A 26,905-nucleotide genomic window follows, 5' to 3' on the forward strand; every position below is an offset into this window, starting at 1 on the left:
GTAATCTCAGCACTTTGGGAGGCCGAGGTGGGTGGATCACGAGGTCAGGAGTTCGAGGTCTGCCTGGCCAATATGGTGAAACCCCGTCTTTACTAACAATACAAAAATTAGCTGGGTGTGGTGGCACACGCCTATAACCCCAGCTACAGCTACTTGGGAGGCTGAGGCAGGAGCATCGATTGAACCCAGGAGGCGGAGATTGCAGTGAGCCGAGATTGCGCCACTGCACTCCAGCCTGGGCAACAGAGTGAGACTCTATCTCAAGAAAAAAGAAAGAAAGAAAGAAAGAAAATACACCATGAGTATAATTTTTGAAAGTAATTGATGCTGTAAGGAAATAAGCCTGGTTAAGGTGATAGATTGCACTTTAGATCAAAGCACTGTACTTTAGATTGAAGACCTCTCTGAAGAGATAATACTCTGAGCTGAGATCTAAAACCTACAAAGGAGTAAACCACGAATAAGTCAAGCAGCTGCATGTGTGGGAAATAGAGCATATAAAGGCTCTGCGGCCAGAGCAAGCTTGGTAGGTTCAAGTACCTGCAAAGCAGCCACTGTGGCTGCAACAGAGTGAGTGAGAGGAAGTTCCAGAACAAAGCAAGTGCCTGGTGATATAGGGCCTTGCAGACCATGTTGAGAAGTCTGGATTTTTTCTTTTTTTTTTTAAGAGAAGGTCTTGCCCTGTCACCCAGGCTGGAGTGCAGTGGTCTGATTATGGCTTACTCTAGCCTCAAACTCCGGGCCTTAAGTGATCCTCCCTCCTCAGCCTCCTGGGTAGCTGGGACTACAGGCAGGTGCCACCATGCTGGCTAATTTTTAATTTTATTTTTTTTTGAGACTGAGTTTTGCTCTGGTCACCCAGGCTGGAGTGCAATGGCGCAATCTCGATTCACTGCAACCTCTGCCTCCCAGGTTCAAGTGAGTCTCCTGCCTCAGCCTCCTAAGTAGCTGGGATTACATGCATGCACTACCACACCCAGCTAATTTTTGTATTTTTAGTAGAGACAGGGTTTCGCCATGTTGGCCAAGCTGGTCTTGAACTCGTGACCTCAAGTGATCTGCCCGCCTCGGCCTCCCAAAGTGCTGGGATTACCAGCGAGAGCCACTGTGTCTGGCCCCAGATTTTATTTTTAATGTGAAGACAACTCATTGGTAGATTTTGAGTAGGGGTATCATGGGATCTAATTTATGATTTTAGAAGACTTTGGGGGTGGCTGTAAGATGAAAGGTCTGTAGTGAGGAAGGTATGAATGAATGGAAGCTGAGGGGCCAGTTGGGAGTCTTACCCAGTCCAGGTGAAAACGATATCAGCTTGGAAGAGGATGGTGAAAGTGTAAACGGAGAGAAATGAATAGCCGGGAATTATGTTTGGAAGGTAGGGCCAGAGGAACTTGACTATGGATTGTGTGTAGGGTGTGGCGACAATAAGGAATCAAAGACTTCTAGAGTGTGGGATTAAACAACTAGGTGGATGGTGGTGGAATTTCTTCAGTTGGGAAAGATATTGGAGGTTGGGAGAGAGATGCGTTTGTTTTGAGGGGAAATCAAGAATTCTGGTTTGGACCTGTAAATTTTGAGATGCCTGTTCAATAAACCACAGGGGGATGATCAGCAGGTAGCTGGTTATGGGAGACGAGAAGTATGTTGTAAACTTGTAGATGATATTTACAGATATGAGACTTTCAAACAAAGAAAGAGCCTGGGCATGGTGGCTCACACCTGTAATCCCAGCACTTTGGGAGGCAGAGGCAGGAGAATCATTTAAGCCCAGGAGTTCAAGACCAGCCTGGGCAATATAGCAAGACCCTGTCTATTAAAAAAAAGTAGCTGGGTGTGGTGGTGCACACTTGTGGACCCAGCTACTCAGGAAGCTGAGATAGGAGGATCCCTTGAGCCCAGGAGGCTGAGGCTGCAGTGAGCTATGATCGAGTCACCACACTCCAGCCTGGGCAACAGAGTGAGACCCTGTTCCAAAAAGAAAAACCCAAACAAACAAGAAAAGGACTTAAGTGGAGTCCAAGTCTGAAGACTGAACCCTAGGATTTTATTTTTTTTAAGGTGGAGTCTTGCTCTGTAACCCAAGCTGGAGTGCAGTGGCATGATCTTGGCTCACTGCAACCTCCGCCTCCCGGGTTCAAGTGATTCTCATGCCTCAGCCTCCCAAGTAGCTAGGACTACAGGCGTGTGCCACCACGCCAGGCTAATTTTTGTATTTTTAGTAGAGATGTGGTTTTGCCATGTTGGCCAGGCTGGTCTCGAACTCTTAACTTCAAGTGATCCACCCACCTCGGCTTCCCAAAGTGCTGGGATTACAGGTGTGAGTCACTGCACCCAGCCCCTAGGATGTTCTAATATTTACAATAAGTGGGAAGAGGATAAGGAACAAACAAAAGGATCAAGAAAGAATAGGGGCAAACCAAGAGTGGGTTGTCTTGGAACTCGAGAGAAGAAAGTAATATGTTGTGTCGAATGTCACTGAGGGGTTGAGAAAGATGACATCTGAGACTTGGCCACTGGATAGGCAAACTGAAGAAAATCTGTGACCTTCACCAGACAGGTTTCTCAAGCAGTTGTAGGGCATGGGCCAAAAGTACAAGTGGAGATCTACACACCATATGTTTAAATACTAAATGCTATCAGCCAAGCAAGCTGCTAAATAAAATAGATGTTATCCTCCTACCTTGACAAATGCATATTCACCATATGTGTTTGGAAGGCAAGTTTCAAATTTAGAATTCTCTGATTCCAAGAGTTCTTCTCCAGAATGAATTGGCACAGGGAGGGCTGGTCCCTTTTTTTTTCTTTCTTGCCTTCATCTGTATGTACAAGCATGGACCCTCTAGGCTGAATGTCTAAGCTCCACCAACACGCTCCTTCCCACCTCCACCCCAGCAAACAGCCATCTCTTAGGTATAGAGATACACATACCACATCCCTTGGATCTGGACAGCAGCCTCTCCCAGGCACTGGGAACTGGCTTAGGGCCATTTAGACAGGGAATCCCAGGGTTTTAGGTACTCTGAGTAGAGTCCGTGAAGGGACAACTTCTGACTAGCCATATTTGTTTGGACCTGTGAATCCCTTGCCTAAAGGGGAGAGCACAGCTGTAGGATGACCAGTGTGGGGCTCCCTACAGCATGAGGCCTTAGGGCTATATTAGAGTGGGTTGAAGAGAGAATAGGAGAATAGGAGGTGAGGTGGGAGGGAAGCAAACGTAGACAGCTCTTTGAAAATATTTTTCCTATAAAGAGGTAGTAGCTAGAGGGAGAAGGAGAGCCAAAGAAAGCTTTATTTTATGTTTTTTGTTGCTGTTGTTTGTTTTTGTAAAACAAGGTCTCGCTACGTTGCCCAGACTGGTCTCTAACTCCTGGCTTCAAATGATCCTCCTGCCTCAGCCTCCCAGAGTGCTGAGATTACAGATGTGAGCACTGTGCCTGGCCCTTGCTTTGTGTTTTTAAAGATAGCACTTACAGATGCTGATGGAAATGATCCAGTAGAGGGAAATGTTGATGAGGAGAAGTGAATGGGGGTGGTGTTAGGAGCAGAGTCCCTGAGCAGGTGAGAGATAGGATCAGATCCAAAGCTTGAATGCAGGAATTGGCTTAAGGAGGTCTATGGACAATTCCTCCACTATAAAAGAAGAGAAAGCAGATTAGATTGGCCCAGGTATAGTTAGGTTGGTAGATCTGGTAGTGGGAAGAAAAAATATAACATTCTTTTCTAATTGCTTCTAATATTCACAATTAAATAATAAGTGAGAATTAGGGAGGAATAAGTTATGAAATTTATATAGGACACTTAAAAATGGTTAAGATGGCAAATATTATGCTATGTGCATTTTTTTTGAGACAGGGTCTCACTCTGTCACCCAGGCTGGAGTGCAGTGGTGTGATCATAGCTCACTGCAGCCTTGATCTCCCTGGGCTCAGGTGATCCTCCTGGCTCTGCCTCCTGAGTAGCTGGGAATAACAGGCACGCTCCACCACACCTAGCTAACTTTTTTGTAGAGTCAGGATTTTGCAGCCTGGTCTCAAACTCCTGGACTCAAACAATCCACCTGCCTCGGCCTCCCAAAGCGGTGAGATCACAGGCGTGAACCACTGTGCCTGGTCTATGTGTATTTTGCTACAATTAAAAATAAATTTTTAAAAAAGGCTAATAAATGACTATCTTTCTCCTCCTCCAAAAATAATAGTTATCTGGGAAAACAGAAAAGTGAATATATTAGGGGGCAGTACTGGGCGGTCAACTGGAGATTTATGGACATAAATTTAAAGCAAAACCAATAAGCACAACTGTTGCTCTAAGCGGAATGGTGAGTTAACAGTTTGATTGATATAAGATTTGTAAATTTAATTAAAAATATTTAAGAGAATTTGATTTATTTAGGCTGAAACTGAATGTTTAAAAATTTCTGGATTAATAAATAATTTCAGACTTACTAGGTTTGTAAATAGTGTTTAAGCACTTAGCAATTCTGTTTGTCGGATTTATAAGTCAGCCTTGTCAGATGTTTGAAGCACTTAGGAGATTCAGATTTGTAATTGTGGTTAAAAATGACAAAGCTGAAGGAAAATTTATTAAGCAGGTTTTTAAATGATGTTAAATATTTAGGGGAGTTTATTATGTCACATTTACAATTTAACATTGATACAAGAACAAATAAAAAATATACATAACTTCAGATAAGATATACTAGATTTATAAGAATAATAATATGATTCATGAGTTACGTTAAAGGCCTCGGGAAAACTAGGTTTTTACATTTACAACTTTAATAAATTGCATGTTAGTTAAAATATAAGGAACTGTAAATATACTTGTCTATGCACTAAAGCTCAAATTCAGGTGCTAAAATTGTAGCTGTTCCCTGTGAAATGCCATTATATGCCATTCTCACCATTTTATTTTTTGAGCCTGGGTGTCTGTCTCCCATGATCACTCCAAATCCGACTAAAATGACAGAAAAAAAAAAAAAATACAGTGGATCTTTGAACAATGTGGGAGTTAGGGGCACCGACATTGAAAATCTACATGTAACTTTTGACTCCCCAAAAACTGAACTACTAATAAACTACTATTGAGTGCAAGCCTTATGGATAACATAAACAGTCAGTTAACATGTATTCTGTATGTTATATGTATTATATACTGTCTTCAATATTAAGAAAATCACAAGGAAACAAAAATAGATTTACTATTCATTAAGTAGAAGTGGTTCATCATGAAGGTCTTCATCTTTGTCACCTTCAGTTTGAGTAGGTTGGTGGGGAGGAGGAAGAAGAGGGCTTACTCTTGCTGTTTCAGAGGTGGCAGAGGTGGAGAAGGTAGAAAGGGTGACAGAAGAGGCAGGCACACTTGGTATAACTTTTTTTTTTTTTTTTGAGATGGAGTCTCACTCTCTCACCCAGGCTGGAGTGCAATGGTGTGATCTCAGCTCACTGCAACCTCTGCCTCCTAGGTTCAAGCAATTCTTCTGCCTCAGCCTCCTGAGTAGCTGGGATTACAGGTGCCCACTACCATGCCCAGCTAATTTTTTGTATTTTTAATAGAGACGGGGTTTCACCATGTCAGTCAGGCTAGTCTCGAACTCCTGACCTCAGGTGATCCACCTGCCTTGGCCTCCCGAAATGCTGGGATTACAGGGGTGAGCCTGGCCCTTGGTGTGACTTTTATTGAAAACAATCCACGTATAAGTAAATGGTGCAGTTCAAACCCATGTTGTTCAAGCATCAACTGTATATTTTATATTTATACATACATACAAATTTTACATGTAAATCCAAAATTGCTAGAAAACAAGAAAGATGGCCAGGTGCCGTGGCTCATGCCTGTAATCCCGGCACTTTGGGAGGCTGAGGCGGGCGGATCACGAGGTCAGGAGTTCGAGACCAGCCTGGCCAACATGGTGAAACCCCATCTCTACTAAAAATGCAAATAATTAGCCGGGCATGGTGGCGGGCGCCTGTAATCCCAGCTACTCGGGAGGCTGAGGCAGGAGAATCACTTGAACCCAGGAGGCAGAGGTTGCAGTGAGCCAAGATCGTGCCACTGCCCTCCAGCCTGGGCGACAGAGCGAGACTCCGTCAAAAAAAAAAAAAAAAAAAAAAAAAGCAAGAAAAGAAAACATGAAAGAGACCTGTTAGCAGATCAGAAATTGTGAGGAAATCCTATAAGAACACATCAGGGGTCAAATCAATGGCAGAACCAGGGTAGAGAAACTCAATGCTAAACACTCCTAAGGGAAGGCAGTTCTTCCCAAGGAAGCCTGCGGGAAATCCAAGATCAGAGTAAACAAATATTAAGAGCGAGAGAGGTCTCCCAGGGCAGTCATTAAGATAATTAATTAATTTTACGGGGCCCCAGCTGGGTCAGATGCCGCCCTTCTGCTTGGTAGCTCCAGGATGATCAAGCGCTGAGAATGAAGACCCCAGAGCTACTTTTTGAACAAGGGAATAAATAATTTGCCTGGGGAAGGCACTGAACTTGAAAGCTGACCTGGATTGTGAAGCAGAGCCTTTCTTAACAGGGCCTCTGAAACAATCGAGGCTGATGTGGAGGAGGAGAAGGAAAGGCTGTCACCAATGACTGCTCCAGGTCACAGCCACATGTGTAGCCCTCCAAGCTAGGACACTTCGGGTTAGCCACAGAAGCTGCAGCAGGTGAGCAGTACCCCAGATAATATTTAGCTACCAAGAAGGATACAGGGTCCCATCTCTAGAATATAAACTACCTGGTTGGGCCATACATTTACTCCTGAACTTTATGGAATTCTCATTTGGACTGATGCTTTAGCGTCTGACACCACTGCAAATTGTAGAGAAAGGAATTTGAAGATAAAATAAAAACCAACAAAACAGGCTGGGCGCTGTGGCTCCAGCCTGTAATCCCAGCACTTTGGGAGGCTGAGGCGGTGGATCACGAGGTCAGGAGATCGAGACCATCCTGGCTAACATGGTGAAACCCCGTCTCTACTAAAAAGTACAAAAAAATTAGCCAGGCATGGTGGCGGGTGCCTGTAATCCCAGCTACTCAGGAGGCTGAGGCAGGGGAATGGTGTGAACCCGGGAGGCGGAGCTTGCAGTGAGCCGAGATAGTGCCACTGCATTCCCGCCTGGGCGACAGAGCGAGACTCCGTCTCAAAAAAAAAAAAAAAGTATCTAAAAAAAACCTGGTAAAACATATGCTTTACATAAATGTGAATGTGTATATGTAAAAAAAACTTTATAAATCTGGAGCTATGATTTCATCAGATTTCAGTGTTGTTCAAGCAGGAAAAGGCTTGAAAGTATGCTATGGCTTGAATTGCTCCAAGGAAGGCTACAGAGGCAGAATAAGTCTAGATTCTCATAGAAAGATATCTGTTATGAAATTTCAGATACATTGCAATGAGTCATGTGGGCAGCTTCTGGGGTGCTGGCAACATTTCATTTCTCAATGTAAAAATGTTTAGCTTTGTTTGCTTTATGTTCTTTTTTTCCTGTGTGTGTTATATTTCTGTACATATGGTATTTTATAATAAAACATTTTAAAAACAAATAAAAACCAAGAGTGACCACTAGATTTGTGATTCTGAAACCTGGCGGCACATTGGAGCAATCTGAAGAGGGTTTAAAAAATATTGGTGTCCACTGGGGAGGACAAGATGGGAGAGGGAGGAAGTGGGGCAAGAGAAAAAAAACTAAATGTGTGTTATGCTTACTACCAGGGCATTCTTACTCCAAACCTCAGCATCATGCAATATACCTTTGTAACAAACCTGCACATGTAACCCCTGAATCTATAATAAAAGTTGAAAAAAAACTATTGGTGTCCAGAGTACAGTGCAGACCAAATAAATTAGAATCTCTCGGATGGGGTCAGAGATATGTATCTGAGAGCCACTGTACTGGAAGAATAAATATAAACAAATTTAACACTCTAGCTTAGGCTAGAGTGTAATGGTGCGATCTCGGCTCACTGCAACCTCCACCTCCCAGGTTCAAGCAATTCTCCTGCCTCAGCCTCCTGAGTAGCTGGGATTACAGGCACGTGCCACCATGCCCTGCTAATTTTTATATTTTTAGTAGAGATGGGGTTTCACCATGTTGGTCAGGCTGGTCTCAAACTCCTGACCTTGTGGTCCACCCGCCTCAGCCTCCCAAAGTGCTGGGATTACAGGCGTGAGCTGCAGCACCCGGCCTGGCATGGGGTTTTAAAATATGCTCAATAATTGATTTCTTTCTCCATGGAATGAAGAAAATCAACTGTTAGGGAAGAGTCAATGCCTGCCAACAAAGCCTCGTGCATCACAGTTCAATTTCCTGATACCTTATCCTTAGCTCTGAATCTCCTATTATGTTGGGCCTAAAATGAGGGGTTCAAGTTTTGCAAGCTACTGGCCATAATGTGTTGACACGCTACTTGAAATCATAGAGATAACATTTCTCCACCAAACAGATAATGACAAGGACGACAGGGAGCAGGTCTAAGATTTCTGGTCTTTTACGGCCTTATTAGTATTATATAAAGAAATCTCATCACCTCCTTCAATTATTCACATGAGCACCTTCCCCTGGGAGAGCTAGTATGCTTTGGGGTGGAAAAGCAGTTTTAGCACACACCAACCATTTCTTCCCAAAACACTCAAAAAAGACCTCTGTTCAGTGACTGACGTTTGATTGTGATAACAATTTTTATTACTTCGTCAGCACTTAAGGTCAGGATGTATGCTGTTGAACAACTGTCCTTTGCTGAGTGCGGTGGCTCATGCCTGTAATCCCAGCACTTTGGGAGGCCGAGGCAGGAGGATCACTTGAGCCCGGAAGTTTGAGGCCAGCCTGGGCAACATAGGGAAGGTCTCATCTCTAGAAAAAATATAATAAGAAATTAGCCAGATGTGGCGATGTGTGCCTGTGGTTCCAGCTACTTGGAAGGCTGAGGTGGGAGGATCACTTGGGTCTGGGAGTTCAAGGCTGCAGTGAGCCATGATCGCACCACTGCATTCCAGCCCGGGCAACAGAGTGGGATCCTGTCTCAAAACAAACAAACAAACGGTCCTTAGCAAGTAAAGCAGTGGGTAATTTAGCACTCAGATGCAACTATTTTTGAGTAGTCAAGGAAGGTAGATGACAAAAATGGCCCTCCTTCTTCAGCCCTCCTTGTATTCATGCCCTCTGCTGTATAATGCTGTAGCACCTCCCACTTTTGCTCTGAGATGGCCACGTGTCCTGCTGTGACCCAATGGGCTGTCAGCAAATGTGACGTGAGCAGAGATTTGGAATCCACATGCACATTTGGGCTTGTGTGCTCTTGCTCCTCTGTCTGTGTGGTGAGAAACGTGTACGCGAGCCTGCTGGGGGATGTGACCCATGGAATGGAGTGGACTTACCCCGAGTTGTCTCAGCTAGCCAACAGCCAGCTGATGCCCAGACAGGTGAAAGAACCCAGCCAAGAGCAGCAGAGCCGCGTATGTGACCTACGGCCAGCACTGGCTTCATCACTACAAGACCTTTGCAGTTGCATAGAGCCCAGTGCTAAGAAAAGAACCATTTGCTTTAATGCTAATGCTGTTGCCATCCTCTTGAAATTCTTTTTTTTTTTTTTTTGAGACAGGCTCTTGCTCCTTTACCCATGCTGGAGTGCAGTGGTGCGATCATAGCTCACTGCAGCCTCCAACTCCTGGGCTCAACCAATCCTCCCACCTTACCCTCCTGATAGCTGGAACTACAGGTACACACCACCATGCTCTGCTGATTTTATTTTATTTTAATTTTTTTAGAGACAAGGTCTCACTATATTGCCCGGGCTGATCTTGAACTCCTGGACTCAAGCACCCACCTCAGCCTCCCAAAGTGCTAGGATTACAGGTGTGTGCCACCATGTCCAGCCTTGAAATTCTTCATAATTTTTAAATAAGGGACCCTGTGTTTTCATTTTGTACTGGGCTCCACAAATTATGTAGTGGGCCCTGCCCACATGTGAGCACTGACACCTGAGTGAGCCCAGCTGATACATGAAGAATGACCCAGCCTGGTCTGCAGACTCATGAGACAAATTCTTATCACGAGGTCAGGAGATCGAGACCATCCTGGCTAACATGGTGAAACCCTGTCTCCACTAAAAATACAAAAAATTCTCCGGACGTGGTGGCGGGTGCCTGTAGTCCCAGCTACTCAGGAGGCTGAGGCAGGAGAATGTCGTGAGCCTGGGAGGTGGAGCTTGCAGTGAGTTGAGATCGCACCACGGCACTCCAGCCTGGGTGACAGAGCGAGACTCTCTCTCAAAAAAATAAATAAAATAAATAAATAAATAAATTCTTACCACTTAACTAACTGGGTTGGATGGTTGCTTTGCATTATTGTAGCAGTAGATACTGATGCACCAAATTTTCTTTGCTATACACACAGTGGTTCCTCTGTTAGCAATGTCAAATACACTTCCAAACTGCATCAGCTTACAAAACAACATTAGGTGAAACATCAAATTGCTTTTGTATTTTGCTTTTCAGTGATAACTGGAACTCGAAATGATCAAGTGTGTCTTTCTCATTCACCTATGTACTGCACAGATAAAAAGAGCTGGTTCTTACCTTTTCTACCAGTAGTTTCACTCAACTGTAAAATATCATATTGGCTGGCATCGTGATAATAATGGTAGTTCCACCATATAATAGAACTATTATTGCCATTTGTGCTATGTCACATACAACCCCGTTACCAGGTTTGCTTCTGGCTAGTTTTGCTTTCTCTCCTAGCGTTCTGTTTGTCCTAAACTTGGGGCTGATTTTGGAGGCCTGTTGAAAACAGCATGGCTTGCATCTGCTTTTGCTGTTTTGTCCTCTTTGCAATTATTATTATTATTTTTTCTTTTTTGAGATGCAGTCTCTCTCTGTCACCCAGGCTGGAGTGCAGTAGTGCGATCTCAGCTCACTGCAATCTCTGCCTCCTGGGTTCCAGCAATTCTTCTGCCTCAGCCTCCCAGGGATTACAGGCATGCACCACCACACCCTGCTAATTTTTGTGTTTTTACCAGAAACAGGGTTTCACCATGTTGGCCAGGCTGGTCTCGAACTCCTGACCTCAGGTGATCCACCTGCCTCGGCCTCCCAAAGTGCCAGGATTACAGGCATGAGCCACAGCACCTGGCCTTCTTTGCAATTAGAAAGAAAATTAATCAATTGGATGCTGGAAAATATTCTATCTTTTTTTTTATTTTTTCTTAGAGATAGAGTCTTGCTATGTTGGTCTTGAGTTCCTAGGCTGTAGAGATCCTCCCACCTTGGCCTTTCAAAGTGTTGGGATTATAGACATGAGCCACCATGGATGGCCACTAAAAAATATTCTTTTGTACTTGGTTCAGGAAAAAACACTGGTTGGCCAGACAGGTTATTCTATTTTGGAAGTGATGTGAAATGTCCTATAGCATCAGGAAGCTATCTGATAAAGTTTTCTAATACAATATACATTGGAGACACTAGGAAGATAAATCCCTTGTTCAATAAAAATCCAATTTTCAGATACTCATAGCCTTGCTTTCCATTCACACTTTCTCTTTCAGCTGCTGGGGTGAAATCATCATATTCACAGATGCTCTGTCCCGGCAGATCCTGAAGTCCTGTTCGCTAATTCTGCTTCCGAGTTGCAGTGTTTGTACTACTATTTTTATTATTGTTTTTATACTCTAATGAAACACTTTTTAGTCATTAAGCTATTTTTGTTAATCAGAGCCATAACATAACATAATAGTAACAGGAAAAAATGTACACGTTACACATATAAACAATAATATACCAATGATCTAGCTAAGAAAGTTTGGCCGGGCACGGTGGCTCACATCTGTAATCCCAGCACTTTGGGAGGCCAAGGTGGGTGGATCATCTGAGGTCAGGAGTTCGAGACCAGCTTGGACAACATGATGAAACCCTGCCTATACTAAAAATACAAAAATTAGTTGGGTGTGGTGCCACACCCCTGTAATTCCAGCCACTTGGGAGGCTGAGGCACAAGAACCGCTTGAACCTGGGAGGTGGAGGTTGCAGTGAGCCGAGATCATGCCATTGCCCTCCAGCCTGGGTGACAGAGAGAGACTGTCTAAAAAAAAAAAAAAAAAATTACCATATTCTAGTAACTGAATTTTAACTATACCTTGTTAAGAATGTGACCTATTTTAACTATCTGCACCCTTGAACCATTATTGAGACCATAACAGTATTTGGTAATTTTTCTTCTATTTCAAATTTGTGAAATGCTTAAGCACATGTTTTTTTTACACTTGATCTTAGCCAAAAGGCCGAGAAGCGATAGGCACATGTTTTTTTTTAAATTATTTATATAGAAACAGAAACTGCTAAACAACTTGAATACTGTTTTTCTTTCTTTCTTTGAGTTGGAGTTTCATTCTTTTTTTTTTTTTTTTTTTGAGACAACATCTTGCTCTGTCACCCAGGCTGGAGTGCAATGGCGTGATCTCGGCTCACTGCAACCTCCACCTCCTGGGTTCAAGCAATTCTCTTGCCTCAGCCTCCAAAGTAGCTGGGACTACAGGCACCCGCCACCAGGCCCAGCTAATTTTTATGTTTTTAATAGAGACGGGGTTTCACCATGTTGGCCAGGATGGTCTCGATCTCTTGACATTGTGATCCACCCGCCGCCTCGGCCTCCCAAAGTGCTGGGATTACAGGTGTGAGCCACCACGCCCGGCCGGAGTTTCGCTCTTTTTGCCCAGGCTGGAATGCAATGGCACGATCTCGGCTCACTGCAACCTCCGCCTCCCCGGTTCAAGTGATTCTCCTGTCTCAGCCTCTCGAGTAGCTGGGATTACAGGGGCATGCCACCATGCCCAGCTAATTTTTGTATTTTTAGTAGAGACAGGGTTTCATTATATTGGTCAAGCTGGTCTCGAACTCCTGATCTCAGGTAATCTGCCCGCCTCAGCCTCCCAAAGTACTGGGATTACAGGCATGAGCCACTGCACCTGGCCTGAGCAACCACACCCAGCCTGAGCCACTTAGGAACAAACATCGCATTTTAGAAACAGTGACCCAAGAGATAAAGCCTGAACTCTTTGACTTGGTATATAAGGCATTCCATAATCTAGTTCCTTGACTAGCATTATAACAACACTACCAACAATACCACCTCCCTTTACTGAGACCTTCCCATGTGATCAGGTAGCACTGCAAACAGATACTCTTCTTTCAAACGCACAATAACCCCAACAGGTGGGTACAATGATTGTTATTATGAGTTTATAGATAGGGAAATTGAGGCTTGCAGAAGTACTTGCTCAAGGCCACGAAGCTAGTACGATAATTCAAGGCCAAGCAGGGATCTGATGATCCTAAGCTCATATAGTTCTTTTTTTTTTTTTTTTTTTTTTTGAAACCAGGTCTTGCTTTCTGTCTCCTAGGCTGGAGTGCAGTGGTGCGATCATAGCTCAGTGTAGCCTCAAATTCCCGGGCTCAAGTGATCCTCCCACCTCAGCCTCCCAAGAAGCTGGCACTACAGGTATGCACCATCACATCTGGCTAAGTTTTTAATTTTTTGTACAGACAGGGTCTTGCTTTGTTGCCCAGGCTGGTCTCAAACTCCTAGGCTCAAGTGATCCGCCCACCTTGGCCTTCCAAAGTGCTGAGATGACAGGCGTGGGCCACCACACCTGGCCTATTGTCTAGGTCTGAATGTCCACACCATGTTTCCTGCCCAGCTTCTCTGACATCTGCTCCTGCGTTCTCTCACACACACCCCCTGTACAACGGACCTTTCCTCTTGTACCCGTGGCTGTCTTGTTCCCCGTGTCAGGGACATTCTCTGACGTTCCTCTCCTTGTCATCCTGATGAACTTTCACTCACCCTTCATCTTCCAGTGCAAGAGTATTTTCTGTGAAGTCTTTCCTTCCACCCACATCCCAGGATTTTTACCTTGTCTGTAATATAGCTAAAATTTTATTTCTTTCCATTCTCCAGACAAAAATGTGAACATGTCTAGAGTGACAGCTGAGTTATTAAGAATTACATTATGACAGAACATAATTTACTACATTGTATCTGATTGTTCCCTGCTCTATCGTTAGTTGACTCTACTTATTGACTTATGCCTCAATGAACAGGCAATTTCTTGCCTTCAAATGTTATTCTCAGGCAGTGGGGGAACAGAATTAATTCTTATTGCATCTATAATAGCAGCTACTTAAATTCATGACACAAAGAGAATACATTCTCTATTTTCCCTTCTCCAATTTAGTCTCCGAGAGTGAGACCTACAATAATAGGTGAACTTTCTAAATTCACTAACTCCAAGCTATGGTGCGGATATTTTCTATGGATACTCAGAAAACAGCCCAATCAAGGCAGCAAGAATGTATCTTTAGTTCTCATGGCAATTAAGAAAACTATAAATGAATCTGTTACATTCTCTTTGAAGAAAAAGTACAGAGTAGTGGCTTAGAGCAATGGTTTTAAAATTCTTTCGAAAATTCACTTCATTGGTATGCATTTTAAGCCTGTATCTCTGCAAATGTGTGTATTTATTTATTATGTATAGCTTTTATATATGAACTACTGTATTATTCAGTATATTACAAAAACATTGGCCAGGAACTGTAGCTCACACCTGTAATCCTAGCACTTCGGGAGGCCAAGGTGGGTGGATTGCTTGAGGCCAGGAGTTTGAGACTAGCCTGGCTAACATGATGAAACCCCATCTCTACTTTAAAAAAAAAAAATAGCCAGATGTGGTGGCATGTGCCTGTGGTTCCAGCTACTCAAGGAGGCTGAGGTGGGAGGCTTGCTGCAGTGAGCCATGGTTGTGCCACTGTACTCCAGCCTGGATGCCAGAGTGAGACCTTGTCTCAAAAAAAAAATCATGAAATGCAAAGTAAAAGGAATGATGTAAGGAATACATATAAATTGAGGTCCCATTGTTTTCCTTCTTCACCCTAATAGATCATCTTGTGTACTTGCTGGGTGATATAATCACACTGCTGTTGTCTATGGATCATTCACTAGGCAGGTCAACTACTTGGAGCCTCAGTTGTTTCACCAGTAAAATGGGAATCATAATTATATTTACACCATAAAGCTATGGGGATTAAAGTCATTCCACATTTATTTGACAAATAGTTGCTGAGGGCCTACCAGGAGTAGGGTACTGTTTAGAAAACAGGATATACCACTAGGCAAAATACCTAGCTCAGTGTCTGGCACATACAAAGTGTTCAATTGATGCTTTCTGTAATTACTCCTAACAGAACGCAGCTCAGTCACAGCCTTGAAAAAAGCATAGGCTGGGTGCAGTGACTCACGCCAGTAACTCCAGCACTTTAGGAAGCTGATGCGGGCAGATCACTTGAGGCTGGGAGTTCAAGACCAGTCTGGGCAACATGGCGAAACCCCATCTCTACCAAAACAAACAAATAAACAAATAAAAAAACACAAAAATTAGCCGGGTGTGGTGCCGCACGCCTGTAATTCCAGCTACTAAGATGGCTGAGGCACGAGAATTGCTTGGACCTGGGAGGCAGAGGTTATGAGCTGAGATCGTGCCACTGCATTCCAGCCTAGGCGACACAGTGAGACTCTGTCTCAGAATAAATAAAATAAAATAAAATAAAATAATTCAAATTGAATGGCATAGATAAAATCAAATGTCTTCTACACATCTCCAGAACTGTGCAGGGGATAAGATGCTCTTCTCATCCGTGGATATGAACTGTTTCATTCTCAGCAGGCGTAGCTGAAGAATGGAGGAGAGATAACATAGCCTGGCTCAACCACTTACAAGGCATGACTCTGGGTGAGTTATTTAGTCTCTCCATGCCTCAGTTTCCTTATCTCTGCAATCGGTATAATATTAATACCTACCTCCTGGGGTTGTTATGAGGATTATATGAGCTTTTAGTAATAACATACTTGACACAGGGTAAGTGCTATATAAGTTTGTTGTATAAATAATACAATTAATAAAAGAAGCATATTTCTTCATATTTGAACTTAGCCAAAAGGCCAAGAAGCAATAAAAGAAGCATAATTCTTAATCACACAATCACACTAGGCATTAGGATTATTAAATTATCTTGGCCAGGGGTGGTGGCTCATGCCTGTAACCCCAGCACTTTGGGAGGCTGAGGTGGGAGAATTGCCCAGGAGTTCAAGACCAGCCTGGGCAACGTAGTGAGACCCAGTCTTTACAAAAGATATTTAAAAAATTAGCCAAGTGTGGTGACATACACCTGTAGTCTCAGCTACTCAGGAGGCTGATGTGGGAGGATCACCTGAGCCAAGGAGTGGGAGGCTGCAGTGAGCTATGATTGCACCACTGCACTCCAGCCTGGGCGACAGAGTGGGACTCCATCCCCACCACCTGCCAAAAAAAAAAAAAAAAAAAAAAAAAAAAGATGCTCAAAAAAACTAATAGATAAATCTACAATTACAGTTAAAGATTTTGGCACATTTCTCTCTCTTACTGAGAAAACAAGCACACACACAAAAGATCAAGGTTGCAGAAGACTTGCACAATATGATTAACAAGTTTGGCCTAACATGTATAAAACTTTATACCCAACAATTGCAGAATACACATTTTTTTTTTTTTTTTTTGAGGCAGAGTCTCACTCTGTGGCTCAGGCTGGAGTGCAATGGCATGATCTCGGCTCACTGCAACTTCTGCCACCAGGGTTCAAGCGGTTCTCCTGCCTCAGGCTCCTGAGTAGCGTGCACTACCACGTCCAGCTAATTTTTTGCATTTTTAGTAGAGACGGAGTTTCACCATGTTGGCCAGGCTGGTCTCAAACTCCTGACCTCAGGTGATCCACCTGCCTCTCAGCCTCCCAAAGTGCTGGGATTACAGGCGTGAACCACCGCATCCGGCCATACACATTATTTTCAAGTGCATATGGAAACTGCCCACACTAACCATATGCTGGGTCAAAAAGAGTATCTTAACAAATATCAAAGAATAAAACCATATAGAGTATATTTTCTGACTGTTGTCAAGATAGAAATAACAGACTCTCATATTTTGCATGGCTTCTGTGTTTATGAACATTAATAAATTCGTATGCCTTTTTCTCCTAAAAAATTAATAAGCAAAAGAGAACTACCTTCCCTTATGTATTTAGGAGTTAAGCAACACTTTTTAAACAATCTTCTTTTCTTCTTCTTCTTCCTTTTTTTTTTTTTGAGACAGAGTCTCGCTGTGTCTCCCAGGCTGGAGTGCAGTGGCGCAATCTCAGCTCACTGCAACCTCTGCCTCCTGGGTTCAAGCGATTCTTGTGCCTCAGCCTCCTGAGTAGCTGGGATTACAGGTGTCCACCACCATGCCTGGCTAATTTTTGTATTTTTAGTAGAGACAGGTTTCACCATGTTGGCCAGGCTCATCTAGAACTCCTGGGCTCAGGTGATCCTCCCATCTCAGTCTCCTGAGTAGCTGAGACTACAGGCATGTGCCACTATGCCTGGCTAATTAAAAAGTAAATTTAGAGATGGGGTCTTGCTATGTTGCCCAGGCTTGTTTCTAATTTCTGGCCTTAAGTAATCCTCCTGTCTCGGCCTCCTAAAGTGCTGGGATTACATTTGTGCTACCATACCTGGCTAATTAAATAAAAAAATTTAGAACGTGTAGGGATATGTGTGTGGGGGGGTGGGAGGGTGAGTTACTTTTTATGTTGCCCAGGCTTGTCTCATACTCCTGGCCTCAAGGGATCCTCTTACCTCAGCCTCCTGAGTAGCTGGGATTACAGGCATGAGCCAGTACACCCAGCTACGACTTGAAACACATGCTCTGTGTTCTCAGAGAGCACTCTGCTCTGCCCGGCAACCCTCTGCTCACTTTAGAATGTTCATTTCCCCTCTCCCAGATGATGATTTTATTCAGCGTCTCAGCAACTTTCGACCCAGTTGGTCACTTTCTCCTTCCTGAAATATTCTGCCCTCTTGGCTTCATGAGCCCACACTCCAATTTCCCTCCTCTTTCCATCTCCTGCATGGATGCCTCCATTATCTGATTTCTAAATGGTGGGCAGCCTGGAGTTCCAGTCTCACTTCCCTTTGATTTCTCTCTTTACACTCTCTAAGTGATCTCAGCTGGTCTCCAAATTTACATATCAAGTCTAAGCCTCTTTGAGCATATCCCACTGTCTAGGGTATATCTTTCTGGATGTCTCACGGGATCTCAAGTCTACTGGGCTCAGCACGGAATAGTTGACATCTTCCTGCCCTCTCCCCCAACAACATACTCTTCTCCTCTCCTAGTCTTTCTTTCCATCTTAGTACATGGCATTACCAACCTGTGAGCCTTCTCTAGTATGTGCCTTTCCTTCAACTACTGCATGTGATCCAGCAGCAAGACTAGTTATTTTTACCTCTTACATATTATTCTCATGTGTCCACTCCCTTTCCATCTCCTCTGCAATTACTTTATTTTAAAAATTACTTACTTATTTTTTTGAGACAGAGTCTCACTCTGTCGCCCAGGCTGGAGTGCAGTGGGGAGATCTCAGCTCACTGCAACCTCCGCCTCCCGGGTTCAAGTAATTCTCTCGCCTCAGCCTCCTGAGTAGCTGAGAGGTGCCCGTCACCATGCCTGGCTAATTTTTTTTTTTTTTTTTTTGAGACGGAGTCTTGCTCTGTCGCCCAGGCTGGAGTGCAGTGGCGCTATCTCGGCTCACTGCAAGATCCGCCTCCTGGGTTCACGACATTCTCCTGCCTCAGCCTCCCGAGTAGCTGGGACTCCAGGCGCCCGCCACCACGCCCGGCTAATTTTTTGGTATTTTTAGTAGAGACGGGGTTTCACCGTGTTAGCCAGGCTGGTCGCGAACTCCTGACCTCAGTTGATCCACCTGCCTCGTTCTCCCAAAGTGCTGGGATTACAGGCATGAGCGACCCTGCCAGTCCACCGCAACTACTTTAAATTAAATTGCCTTCCGTTTCCCAAATAAGCCCCAGGGCCTTTGCATGTGCTCTTGCCTTGCCTAGAACACTGAAGGCATTGAGTTCCATATGGCCCAAATTTCCTTGCAGGGAACAATCTCAAAAGACTCCAAGTCATTCCCAAAAAAATCCCGTGAGAAGAGATCTTATTTCACCACACCCACCTTGTAATCCATATCCAAAACAGACCCATGCTTGTTCCAAGCAAAAAACAAAGTCTGATAGATGATAGTTCTGAGGGTATCTCTAATCACAAAATTGGCCTCAAATTTCTTCTTGGCTTTCAGTTTCTCCCAATATTAGAGGGAGACAGTGTCCAGCTTATTAGCCTTTCGAATTCATGTAGTAGTCTGAGAAAAAGAGACACAATATTTTGTACCTCCACCCAACAAGTGGTATCTTTTTCCATCCTCTAACTCTGGAATTGACTACGTAACTTGTCTAGGCACATGGGGCCTTGCAAACACAATGCAAGCAAAAGCTTGAACAATGCTTGTGTACTGGGTCTTCCCTTCTCTTGCTGCGTTTGGAACCCAGCTGTCATATGAAAAAGACTGCGCTAGCCCTCTAGCTAGGTAGACACGTGGCCTGGTCAATTTCAATTGCCCCTGCCAATCAGCAGACAACTGAGTGAGATCATCCACGAACAACCAACTCTCAACCAACCTGCCAACAGACTATTTATACGAGTGAACCCAGGCCAGGACCGCAGCGGTGCCCAGATGATCCCAGCTGCCACTTCCAACTCACAGAGTTATGAGCTATAAGTGATGGTTGTTTGAAGCCACTAAGCTTTGAGGTGGTCTGTAATGCAAGAAAAACTGATATACCTCTTGTGTTCGTTTTTTCATGTTGCAAATCCAAGTATGCTCCTTCCCTACTTAAAATGCTTTAATAGGCTGGGCACAGTAGTTCATGCCTGTAGTCTCAGCACTTTGGGAAGCCGAGGCAGGCGGATCACCTGAGGTCAGGATTTTGAGACTAGCCTGACCAACATGGCGAAACCACGTTTCTACGAAAAATACAAAAAAGAAAATTAGCTGGGCATGGTGGCAGACACTTGCAATCCCAGCTACTCAGGAGGCCGAGGCGGTAGAATTGCTTGAACCTGGGAGGCGGAGGTTGCAGTCAGCCGAGATCGAACCACTGCACTCCAGCCTAGGCGACAGAGCAAGACTCTGTCTCTAAATAAATAAGTAAATAAAATAAAATAAAATAAAACGATTTAATAGTTGCTCATTGATCCCAGGATGAAACCCAAGTCATTAGCCAGGGCTTTGGAGCTCCACATAATCTGGATAGCCTCATCTAACACAGTCTGAAATATGCAATGTGTTTGGTCCACCAGCATTCTTGAGCCCTTGCCCTCCCCAAGACCTTCACACACGCCACCTGGTTGACCCTTACTCCTCTCTCACACCCCAACTTAAAAATTGCATCATCAGAGAGGTCTTTTTTGACCAACTCTGTCCCCACTTTTATGCCTCCGCAACTGAAGTATGTCTCTAGTTACATATTCCTTTTTTTTTTTTTGAGACAGAGTCTCACTCTGTCACCCAGGTTAGAGCACAATGGTGCGATCTCGGCTCACTGCAAACTCTGCCTCCTTCCTGGGTCCAAGCAATTCTCCTGCCTCAGTCTCTGGCATAGCTGGGACTACAGGTGTAAACTACCACTCCCGGCCTTCAGTTATATATTCTTATCATATCTTATTACTTTCCTTCTTAGCAAATGCCCCACTTTGAAACAATATATCTATCATCTTGTATGATGATTTAATAGCTGCCTTCCTCACTGGACTATAAACCCTATGAGAATAGAGTGTCTCTGTTTTGTTCACAAATGTAGCCCCAAACTTGCACAAACTGTCACATGGCAACTGTTGGACAGCTGGTTTTTTCTCTTTGAGACAGGGTCTCACTCTGTCACCCAGGCTGAGTGCAGTGGCACAATCATGGCTCACTGCAGCCTTGACCTCCTGGGCTCAAGCTATCCTCCTTCTGAGTAGCTGGGACTACAAGTGCATGCCACCACACCTAGCTAATTATTTTTTTGTATTTTTTGTAGAGATGAGGTTTTGCCATGTTGCCCAGGCTGGTCTGGAACTTCTGAGTTCAAGCAATCCAGCTGCCTAGGCCCCGCAAAGTGCTGGGATTACAGATACGAGCCACTGCGCCCAGCCTGGATAGCTTTCTTTCGAAGCTGCCTGGTGGTTAACTGTGTGGGCACTGGAGAAAACTGCTTGGGCTTAAATCCTAGCTCTATCACTTATTAGCTGAGTGCCCTTAAGCAAGTGACCCAATGAGCTGCTCCTTGCCTCAGTTTCTCCATCTTGGAAATGGGGATAGAAATAGCACCCTCTCATCGAGTCACTCGGTGGATTCTGCTCTGTCGTTGTTAAAATTTCTTGCTGAACAGATGTTGGTATAGCTCAGATGACAGTGAACCAAAAGCTTTTGACACAGCCACCATCTCCTTTCTCTGGGGCTACGGATACTGCCATGATTTAATTTAATTTTACTTTATTTTATTTCATTTTATTTTATTGAGATGGAATCTCGCTCTGTTGCCCAGGCTGGAGTTAAGTGGTGTGATCTCGGCTCACTGCAACCTCTGCCTCCTGGGCTCAAGCGATTCTCGTGCCTCAGCCTCCCGAGTAGCTGGGATTACAGATGGGCGCCACGATGCTTGGCTAATGTTTGTATTTTTAGTAGAGATGGAGTTTTTTTCTATGTTGGCCAGGCTGGTCTCGAACTCCTGACCTCAGGTGATCTGCCTGCCTCAGCCTCCCAAAGTGCTGGGATTACAGGTGTGAGCCACTGTGTCCAGCCACTGCCATGATTTCACAATTCACATTTGGCTTCCCCATGGTTCAACTAGTAAATGTAATACATCTGCAAGACTTGTTATTTCTATCCCTTAAACATCATTCTAATCTGTCCTCTCCCTGTCCATCTCCACTGCAATTACGTTCAACTAAATCCTCACACGCTGCCTCATTCTGCAAAGGTGTGGCCTCAAACTCGGAGCCAGCTCTACGAGATGCCTCTCGATGCCCAAGCGCATCCAGCACTAGATTTTTTGCTCCTGCTCTGAGCCCTGGTTTCTCCCACAGAGAGTCAGACGTTTGGGGTCCGAGTGCCTTGTCTCCTGACTTCTGTAACTGTGCCTCCTATCACTTGATCATTCCCTTGCTGAGCTGGGGTGTGGAGCCAAGAAACCACCTCCCAGGAAACAGTTCTGATGGCCCCAAGCAATGTATCCATCTCCTTTAACACATACGTGCACGCACGTACACACAACAGGAACTGGGCAGTCTACACTGTCTTAGTGAAAAAAATTTTTTTAGAAGGTACATTTCCAATCACCAAGTGCTTAGAAGCTGTTCTTTCAGATTCTGGCCAGAAAGGACAAAAATCTAGGTATCCAAAAAAATAATTTTAAAAAGCGAGGTTAGAGGATGAGAGGAACTCCTAAGAAAATCAGTGGGAGACAGAAAGGTATGTGAATAAAAAAGAAAATCCAGCCGGACTCAGGAGTTGACGCCTGTAATCCCAGCTCTTTCGGAGGCCAAGGTGGGGAGATCACTGGAGGTCAGGAGTTTGAAACCAACCTGGCCAACATGGTGAAACCCTATCTCTACTAAAAATACAAAAAAATTAGACGGGTGTGGTGGTGGGCGCGTCTAATACCAGCTACTCAGAGGCTGAGACAGGAGAATCACTTGAACCCGGGAGGCAGAGGTTGCAGTGAGCTGAGATTGCGCCACTGCACTCCAGCCTGGGCGACAGAGAGAGATTCTGTCATAAATAAATAAATAAATAAATAAATAAATAAATAAATAAATCTGAGGGCAGAGGGTGGAGAGGGGGAAGGTGAGAGGTGAGGGAGGTTAGGAGGAGTAAGCTAGAGAGAGGAGAGGCTGGGAATAAGATGGGCTGGGAAAGGAGAGGGAGGACAGCGAAGGAGAAGCTCATTCCACCCCAGCAAAGCCAGCGCAGCGCTGCTCCCTAGGAAGGCTGCGTCTGTTTGGCAGGGCCCGAGAGCCGCAGCTCCCCAGAGCCGGCAGGCACTTCCCTTCCAACGTGCCCAGCGAGGGTGCCCTGCGCATGCTAATGAGGCAGTTGAGGACAGCTTCACAGATAATTGCTTGAAGTGTGCAGTAACTTACCAGGCTGGGAGTCAGTGGGCTGCAAAATGATGGGGCACCGCTCCTGGGGGCCCCCAGCAGAGGGGCCTGGTCTCCAGGTACCCGGCGCTCACAGGTTAGTGGCTGCAAGACGACGGGTTTTCCATTCAGTCAGGCACCGAACCCAGCGATGGGGAGAGCCAGACCAAAGGCAAAGGAGAGGAGGGGAACCTGCTTGTGTTTTTGTATTTAAATTGTTTTTGAACCCACGTAGCCCTGGGAGTCACATGCCGCCTCCAACATCACCGGAGCCATCACATGATACAGGTCCCCCATCATGTGATGAGACAAATCTGCCTAACTTCAGTCCCCCACCCCCAGCCCCCGCTCACAGACTGACAGATAAAGTGCTTCTGGAGGACCCCCGCCCCCCACCCCCAGTCAGTGACAGAGGGAGGGACGCAAATGGAGAACCCTCAGAGCCCATGCAACGCAAAGATCTTGATGAATAGTTAATATGCCTTTCTCTCTCCTCCTAAGCTACTGCGACTTGGAGCGGTGCCAGCCTCATTTGAATTCCAGCCTTTGTGAATAACTCAAGTGTCGCCGCTGTTGCTCCAGCAATTGCAGGGCGTTTGAGCTCACACCATCCCGCCTCGTTCTAGAAGCCCAACTCGGCTGCCTCCTCTCCCCACAGCTTCCAAGCCTCCTCACAGGGCAGTGGCAGTGGGGGTTGGAGGTGGGGAGACTGGAGCTGCAGAAGGGGAGACCACTCCAGCTGAACCTTCTAGTCCCTCCACCCGCCAGCTGCAGTAGGAGTCAGGTGGGGCCCCGACTGGGTATCTGATTAGGCGATTAGGCTGCCTCTGTTCTACTTAGTGATCATAGCTCTGTTCTCTCTGCAGATATTTCCCTTCTGTCTGTCTCTCTCTCTCTCTCTCTCTCTCATACATATGTACATTTCTCCATTTCTTCCTTTAATCAGGATACGGTTAAATCAACTGAAAAATCAGCTGGGTTTGGCCGGGTGCAGTGGCTCACACCTGTAATCCCAGCATTTTGGGAGGCCAAGGCAAGCGGATCACCTGAGGTCAGGAGTTCAAGACCAGCCTGGCCAACATGGTGAAACCCCATCTCTACTAAAAATATAAAAAATTAGCTGGGCATGGTGGCACACACCTGTAATCCCAGCTACTTGAGAGGCCGAGGCAGGAGAATTGCTTGAACCTGGAGGTGGAGGTTGCAGAGCAAGACTGTCTCAAAAAAAAATCCGTTGAGTTTGTTTCTTCCCATTGTAGTAACCTCCTTTGCTCATGTTTTCATTCACTCAATCTTCTATTAAACAAGTATTTTTGTAGAGCACCTAACATGCTGCAGGTCTCATACCAGGCACTGAGAAAGATGGAAGGGAGGGAAGACATGTTAAAGAAATGCATAAAGCCACATCTCTGTCCTTGAGGTGCCTGTCGTCTGCTAAAGGCAACAGAATTATAAACAGATCTGGCAGATGCAAAATTCTAGAGTCACACAAACTCAGGTGTGCAAAGATGTGAATCCTCTGTTTGTCCAAACCTGAACTTCACGTCTACCTCCCGCCCCACTCCCCTATTCTGCCCAATATAGGAAACTTCATCTCATCACTTTCAGATAAACTCAGTCACCTGGGTGACTTTTCTCTGCTTCAGATTTACAATAAGTCAAGTTAAAGATTTTTTTTTCTTGTTGCCTTTCTTACTATTGCCTTTCTTACTATTAATACTAAGCTCTGATGCTCACTCGAATAATCAAACAAGTAAACAAATCGTGCAGACTGCTTTCCTTTGTAGATAGATAGTATGATTTGCTGGCACTCTGCAGGTGGGGGCCTTTTTGAGCGAAGGAGGATTGTGGTGTTTTTGTTTTGTTTTGACAGAGTCTCGCTCTGTTGCCCAGGCTGGGGTGCAGTGGCACAATCTCGGCTAACTGTAATCCCAGCTACTCAGGAGGCTGAGGCAGGAGAATCTCTTGAACCTGGGAGGCAGAGGTTGCAGTGAGCTGAGATCGTGCAGCTGCACTCCAACCTGGGCAACAGAGCAAGACTCTGTCTAAAAACAAACAAACAAACAAACAAAACAAAGGAAAGCAGTCTGCACGATTTGTTTACTTGTTTGATTATTCGAGTGAGCCTCAGAGCTTAGTATCAATGGTAGGGAGGAGAAAGGCAACGAGAAAAAAAATCTTTAACTTGACTTATTGTAAATCTGAAGCAGAGAAAAGTCACCCAGGTGACTGAGTTTATTTGAAAGTGATGAGATGAAAAAAAAAAAGTAGTAAAGTAGCAAAAAGTAGCAAAAGGTGGCAAGCAAGAAAAGAACTTCTTCCTCACAGACCTCTCTCAGCCACTGTGCCTGGCCCACCTTCTGCTCCTCTGATGTAGTCATGGGAGGCAGCCATCATGTGACAATGAGGTGAAAATCATCACTGACGGGATGGCAGAGTGGAAGGACAGAAGAACGTAAGTTCTCAATAGAAGTGAGTTGCCAAACTGACTCTGGGACCACCTATGTTAAAAAAATCAAGCATCTTTATGGTTGATTTTTTGTATTTCATCACTTGTGATTGGAGCTCATCCTAACTGAAATAGCACCCATGGAATTTGGCAGTTGCTCCAGTTACCAATGGTTTTTGAAGAACAGCATCTGTAAAGTTGTGGAGGTGCAAGTCTGATGATAATAGGTTAAGAAGTAATCTTAATCATGCACGGTGGTGCAAGCCCATAGTCCCAGCTACTCCAGGAGACTGAGGCAGAAGGAGCACTTGAACCCGGGAGTTCCAGATCAGCCTGGGCAGCATAGTGAGACCCTTTCTCCAAAACAAACAAACAAAAAACAAAAAAGAAGTAACTGGAAACATTCCATTTCTGACAATATGGGGGACCAAATATGAAAGACAAAATAATCATAAAGAAATTTTGGATAAAAAATAACCAACATTCTTTTAAGTGTGTAGCTGAACCCTCAGAAAGGGAAGAAGGGAGTGCCGGGACAGAAGCAGCAGTGCGGCCGCCAACACCATGGCACTGCAGGCTGATCAACAAGGCCGCAGAAGACGTGACGAAGCTGCCAACAAGACCAGATGAGGGGTCGCGCGCAATGGCTCATGCCTGTAATCTCAACACTTTGGGAGGCTGAGGTGGGTGGATCATCTGAGGTCAGGAGTTCGAGACCAGCTTGGCCAACATGGCGAAACCCCGTTTCTACTGAAAATGCAGAAATAAGCCACACGTGGTGGTGGGCACCTGTAATCCCAGCTACATGGGAGGCCGAGGCAGCCGAATCGCTTGAACCCAGGAGGCAGAAGCTGCAGTGAGCCGAGATCGTGCCACTGCACTCCAGCCTGGGCAACAGAGCGAGACTCCATCTCAAAAAAAAACAAAAACAAAAACAGATAATAAAGAACTGAAAAAACTCGATGGACTTTACAAACAAGCTATAATTGGAGACATTAATATTGAGTATCCGAGAATGCTGGATTTAAAGGGCAAGGCCAAATGGGAAGCATGGACCCTCCAAAAAGGGTTGTCAAAAGAAGATGCAACAAGTGTCTCTATTTCTGAGGCAAAAGAGCTGATAGAAAAATAGGACATTTAGAATACAGTGTATGAGAAATTTTTCCAGCCAGTTGCAGTGGGTCACACCTGTAATCCCAAAACTTTGGGAGGACGAAGTGGGCAGATCACTTGAGGTCGAGTTTGAGAACAGCCTGGGCAACATGGTGAAACCCCGTCTCTACCAAAAGTGCAAAAATTAGCCGGCCGTGGTGCGTGCCTGTAATCCCAGTTACTTGTGAGGCTGAGGCACAAGAATCACTTGAACCCAGGAGGTGGAGG

The 26,905-nt window shown here is 44.9% G+C and overlaps 1 protein-coding gene and 1 pseudogene across 15 annotated transcripts in view; one reads left to right on the plus strand and one right to left on the minus strand.

The window, feature by feature from the left end:
* The window catches only part of TNRC6A (trinucleotide repeat containing adaptor 6A), a 218,559-nt gene extending 195,199 nt beyond the window's left edge, over window positions 1–23,360 (minus strand). For 6 of the 15 annotated variants that reach the window (XM_055299142.2, XM_063612053.1, XM_063612048.1 and 3 more), the window contains exon 1: window positions 23,080–23,294. The gene's annotated coding sequence lies outside the window, so the exon portion shown is untranslated. Of the gene's footprint in view, window positions 1–23,079 lie in introns of all 15 variants that reach the window. The other 9 variants (XM_063612051.1, XM_063612045.1, XM_063612046.1 and 6 more) reach the window with 5 other exon arrangements.
* A 2,729-nt stretch (window positions 23,361–26,089) lies between these two features.
* LOC129493230 (acyl-CoA-binding domain-containing protein 7-like) lies at window positions 26,090–26,657 on the plus strand (annotated as a pseudogene).
* The last annotated feature ends 248 nt before the right edge of the window (window positions 26,658–26,905 follow it).

This window comes from Symphalangus syndactylus, chromosome 11 (genome assembly GCF_028878055.3).
Source record: "Symphalangus syndactylus isolate Jambi chromosome 11, NHGRI_mSymSyn1-v2.1_pri, whole genome shotgun sequence".
Lineage (NCBI taxonomy): Eukaryota > Metazoa > Chordata > Mammalia > Primates > Hylobatidae > Symphalangus > Symphalangus syndactylus.